At 41.4% G+C, this 6,000-nt stretch overlaps 1 long non-coding RNA gene across 1 annotated transcript in view; it reads right to left on the bottom strand.

Annotated features, from left to right (window-relative positions):
* The window catches only part of LOC132029445 (uncharacterized), a 28,775-nt gene extending 23,114 nt beyond the window's left edge, over window positions 1-5,661 (bottom strand). The window contains exon 1 of the long non-coding RNA XR_009407813.1: window positions 5,511-5,661. This is a non-coding gene — a long non-coding RNA (uncharacterized LOC132029445). The remainder of the gene's footprint in view (window positions 1-5,510) is intronic.
* Between the last annotated feature and the right edge of the window lie 339 nt (window positions 5,662-6,000).

Raw genomic sequence — 6,000 nt, forward strand, 5'->3', positions numbered from 1 at the left:
ATATAAAAGCAAAATATCACATATTTGTATTTAAAGGCGCACGTAGCACATAAAGTCATGTATTAAAGCCAGAATACCGATTGATCTTTTGTTCTAAAGATTCGGATATCTTGGGCTTTTTTGTTTGAGTGGATCTTGGTCCAATGGGCTTTGAGGTTGACTTACTTTGGCAAGCCTTCTTTCTTTTACAAAAGTTAAAATAACGGGTGGGGGGGAGGGGGCGCGGATTATATTTTATACTATTTAAGGGCCGAGTCTTACATAGACTGCCTACATATCCCACCAGGGAAAATCAGACCCTATCGTAGTTTGTTTTACAAAAGAAGGATATATACCTTTCCCTAGATGTCCTTTAGGCTAACCCTAACTAAAGACATCCCCAGACCAGGCCCGATAAGGGCTTCCCCCGTATCCCTCCATAGGGACATCAGGTCAGTGCGGTTCCTTACATATTTATGGTGGGAGGGGGTAACTTTTTTGCAAAAGAGGAGGACACGTAATATCTACCCAAAATGTAGCTCTGTGAGTCGCTGTCCTTATGAACTCGCTTTCTCATATTTGTCTTTCTTTTTCTCAGCACTGTGGCGGGAGGATGACCAAGATCTCCCCAATTCTAATCTTATGCTCGAGCTCGAGCTTAAAAGCATAGCATTCGTCGATATCATGTCCCATAGCTCCTGTATGGAACAAGAAAACTTTGTTTCTGCGGGTCCCCACCGGTAGGGGCTAGTGGACGGGTTCCACAGGTCTGATTTTCCCCAAGACAGCCAAGGTTGAGAAGATGCGGGAGTACGTCTCCTCAAAGACTGTGAAGTCGTACTGCCAGATCTATGTTTCAGCAGTGACTCCTTCTCTTGGGACGATAGGGTCATGGACTAGTAAGTTATGTGGCCCCCATAAAGTCCCAATGATTCTATTGTCTATCAGACTGACGATTCTTCTTCTTAATCCTAAACACGCATTCAGATTATGGCCTGCTTGATGGCGGTGAAAAGGGCATCTCTTATAGGCATAAACCAACTCGGGGGTTGGTAGTCTAGCTCAAGTGGTGCAAGGTATTCCAACGGCTTGCATCTTTTCGAACACGTCTTTGCAACTGACGAGTCGAAGAGCCACTTAAAAAAGGAAAGATCGAGCTTTGAAGGCTGGGGCCCACCAGATGGGTGCCTGGGGGTCCATTCTTCCAAAGTTTTCTGATGCCATGGTGGATGTAGCTGGTACTGGCTCAGGTGAGGGTGCGTAGAAATCAGATCCTTCGTTTGTCGGTGCGTAGTAGTGAGACTTATCATCCACATCACGTCCTTTCATCTGGAACTCAGGGAACATTCCAAAAGGATCCAGGTCTCCCTCAACTTCTATGTCCATAGGTTCGGACTCTTCTTGTTCCATATCCTGGGGCTTTACTTCCTCTAGTTGCTCTTCTTCAGTTTTTTGTGGTTCGGAGGCTTCATCTTCAAGCTCTGGCTCTTTTTGTGGACCTGAATTCATCATCCATGGGTTAGATTCAGCTCCCTGATTCTCATTTCCCTATTCTGGGGCTCCTTCTCGAGGTGGCTCTGGCCTCCTTTCCTTCGGTATGTAGTTCATCACCAACTCCCTTACTTCTTCATAGACATTCTCCTCGATACTGTTCTTGTGGTATCCCTTCCGGTAGGTTACCAACCAGATTCAGTATCCTATCAACCTTTTCAATCTTCTTTCCTATCTCCTGAAGATGCTCTTCCCTTTGCCGAACCTTGAGTCTTAGCATCTCAGTGGTTTCTCCTAGGGGGAGCATGTTCTGATCTCCTTGGTTTGCCATTTGTAAGTCAACCTTTTTGAGTGGAGATAAACTAGGGTAAGTCTTAAGTCAATTGGTTTTTCTTTTAGGTATGTAATTTAAAACATTGGTTCAATCGTATTCAGGCTTTAATACATGATAGCACATATAGCAAGTAGGCATGTGAAGCACGTAGCAAATAGTCATGTAATTTGTAAACAATTATACTACTCGTGTTCCTAAGGCTTTTTCAGCCAAGGCTGTCCTAATCGTTTGAGACATGCAAGTGCCATTTGTAAAGATGAACCATTGCCCCGAAAATCATCATTCATTAATAATAATATCTTCCCCGAAGGGATTACAAAAGATGACGAAGCCGACATGGGGCTATAATAATAAAAGCAGTAAAATCAGCAAAGTCCTCCAGCGGTTGATGTCGAGGCTTGATCTGTTTTGGCCTTTTTGGCCCTTCGAAGGGCGGTCTGAATGTGAAGACATGTCTGATACAGCTCCATTCTGACTATCACAGGATCCGACTCTTCCAGAATCTTAGCCAAACGCTCATCCACACTTTCCAAACATTCTTTTAAGTGATCTTCTTCTCGGACATCATGATGAAATTTGGGCCCTAGGATAGGTGTGCGGGCCAAATGACCTTGCAGCTATTCATAGTAGCCTGGGTCACATCCTGCTTCGAACCTGTCTGGGGCTAAGGTGTCTATTACCCACCTCACACGACCATTTCATTTTTTGAGAATTATCCCAGCATTCTTGATTTTCTGTTCTGTATGTTCGATGATGAACTGCCCGGGGTTCCCTGCTTGGGGTATTACTTGCCTTCTCCCAAACTGCCTCAAAACCCGGGATGGATAGTAGGGGCGGATTCCTCGGACCCCGACTAATGGCACAAATGGGAAATTTTTGCCCCGAACTACTATGGTTTCAGATGTGAAGTCGGGGAACATCCACTGAATCCGATCTTCAGTCAAGTCAGCGAAGAAATTAGCCCAACCAGTTTTGGACACAAATCCGAGAGCTGGACAGTAATCTACGAGGCGGTCTATCCTGTTCTGTCGACTCCAACCCTGAACCTCTTTGGCCATGTTGAGGTGTTTGATAATCCACCACTGCAGCAACATATTACATCCCTGGAAGTATCGAAAATGATTCTGGCATTTGGCTAAGGCCTGGAAATGTCTGCCAAGATGATAGGGGCTAGGTTGAAATACCTAGTTTCTTGATCCTTGGTCACGCCATAGAAGATAACTTGGGCTAAGTAGATCACTCGGGTGTCTATAGCCAATGACCCATATTTTGGAAACACCATAGTACCCAATAAAGCTATGGTGAATGCTAAGGGCCTGACGGCTTCCCACTCTTCCCGACTCTTGAACTCTCTCTGATATAACGTATACGCAGTGACGCCTCCAAATCTCTAGTACATGTCTCTGAATGCTGTAGTAGGCCCATGTGCCCAGGGTGCCTCGGTCAAATCAAAGTACTTCAGAATTTGACCAATAGACGGCTTCTGAGGGAATAGTAAATTATGGTCCGGCTTATGTCGGCTCCTTAGACAGGTTCCATTGTGTCTGTAGCATCCCTAATCTCTTCTAGAGTCGGGGTCATCTCGATCTTAGTAAAAAGGAATAATATTTCCTTGTCATCCCAGTACCCGTCTAACAGTTCTATTAACTCCGGGTGACCTTTCATGGCCATGATAGAGGGTAGGTGACCCAAAGTATAACTAATGGTACAACGATGAGCATCTCCTAACCATTCCCACCAAGCTCTAAGCAAATCCGGGGCCTCGAGGACTATGTCAAATCGAATTCTTCTTTCCATCTACAAAACAAAACACCGTTAAGATCCCCCCCCCTTCCCGTAGGGCCAATGGTTCACCACATAGGCACAAATATGTTTTCAAATAACACACAGATGAAATGCGGTGTCTTCGGGTCAAAGACCGTTCGATCACAAGGTAGTCTTCTTAATGAGCCCTAGGTAGTTCTGAGATACCCAAGGCTCATCTAAGTACGAATTCTCTAGTTCAGTAGGGATTTGGCTTAGCTCTATCCTAGTTATCACTAGAGTGGACTTTTACAAATAACCGGGAACCCGAGCATACAACTGGGGTTGAACAGTTGCTAGGCTCTTGGACGATCGCGAACCAATCCTGCCTCATAACGGTTCCAAAGAAAGTATTTTGTTTTATAGTGAAGGAATGACCGCATGCTCCACGAAGTCGCCTTAGGAACAAAATGTAAAATATATGCCAGGAGTAGCGGAGTTATGATATGCATGCAATGACAGTTATAATTGCGGGAAAATAAACACATAAACAGTTAAAACAAATAAAATCATATTATACTGGAATCCTTATGGTTAGAACCTTTATGTCCATAAGAGAGTCGCCATCTGTTACGGTCCGTATTTTGCGGGCGGGGTTAGCGCTCGAAAACTACTTCGAACTTGTTAGTGCTCTTTTAGACTTGTTTTGAAAAAGAGTCGCCACCTAATTTTTTAGGAAATTAGGAAAACCGTTGGTGAAGTGTTTATTCAAATACCGTGATAAATCTTGTGTAATCCAAAGTTCTAGGTAAGGGTTCTGGTGATCGATCCCCCCTAGGGAAGGTGTTAGGCACCCTAGTATTAAGGATCTGTACTATACGGTTGACCTTCGAATTCCATTGTGTGATTATTAGCATGAACTGTTTATTTTGTGCTTACTTTCTGCATTTATAAAGACTGTCATTATTGCATATCATTTAGTTTTGGAAAAGAGTTGAATATATTCCCTTTATATATAGGGTATTTTAGGTTTGGATTTATAACATCCGGATAAGAATAGTCTCCTTTTATGTACAAGGATAGTGTATTTTAAAAAGTATTTTGGTTCTGTAGTGTGTGTGTGTGTATATATATATATATACATATACTATATATATATATATATAGTATATGTGTCCGTTTCCATTCATGCTTAATCCCACACTATGTCTCGGGTCAATCCTTATAATACGCTAAAACCTCTTATTCTACAACTTTGGTATTTACAAATTTATGTCACTTATTTGACTGAGTCTGGTTTGTATAAATGGTTTGATTTTTTTTGTCACGAATCTGTATATATGTATAAAATTGGTTTGTTGTTTTAAGGCGGGCTTATGCCCAAAAATATAGATCTGAAAAGGTATACTCCAGTTGGCTTAGCCCAATTCGTGAATTGCTTTTTCTGAGAAAATCTGGGTGGGCTTTCAGCCCAAAATGTGTTTGTTTTCAGGTGGTATTCAGCCCAAAATCTTTGTTTTCCATTGTTGGGCTTGGCCCAAATTACTTAGTTTCGATTAAATTTTGATCCAGAACTCATTTTATTTTTGTAGAAATATATTCCTTTGCTTCCGAAAAGCTGACCCGGTTTGTTAAAGGGAAAGGCCATAATACTTGTAGTCTAAAAAAAAATCCTTTTACCCTTCGATTTTTAACTTGTATCAAAAAATTAATATTAATCACTCCTAAAGCTGTTGTACTTAGTCCCTTTTTTTTTTTTTTTTTTGAAAATCCTTCGGGGACTTAAAGTGTACTAAACGGCATAGGTACCGTTGTCCTAAGATGACTAGTTCTAAAAATAAAGATTCCAATATATAATGTGAATTCTTAAAAATTATACAAGTACGTTATTCAGCTAAAAATAACAATATTCAAATAAAATAGCATAATTGAAAGAGTGGGCTAGGCTAGGAGTGCACCAAACCCCTAGTTGACCATTTTTACCCATGGTTGGAACTTCAATACATCTACAATATTAGCTTCCCTTTCACTTTGCTGGACAGCTATGACTTTGAACGAATTGATCTGTTGGGCCTCCGCCCAACAGATTTGATTTAGACTCGGCCCGAATGGCATGCAAAGAGAAAGGGAACTTGGTTAGAATTAATTTACTGAACTTATCACACTTACATATATAAATAACACATATATATATAAGGGAAAACACATGTATACATATATTGTTCCAGGTTATTTGGCCTGACAACCCAAAGTTGGATCTAAAGAAACCACCCGAGCCCCCTTTGCTTCCTATATGCACATGATATACCCATGGTATACACGTTTGACATGTATATCGCGTACATATCATGTATATATTTCTTCTCTTTTATCAATCCTATGTATATTCCTATGCATTCAGCAATCACTCAAAACAAATATAGAAACTAAATCAAACACTCCGGTTGCTATTA

Source organism: Lycium ferocissimum, chromosome 9 (assembly GCF_029784015.1).
Source record: "Lycium ferocissimum isolate CSIRO_LF1 chromosome 9, AGI_CSIRO_Lferr_CH_V1, whole genome shotgun sequence".
NCBI lineage: Eukaryota > Viridiplantae > Streptophyta > Magnoliopsida > Solanales > Solanaceae > Lycium > Lycium ferocissimum.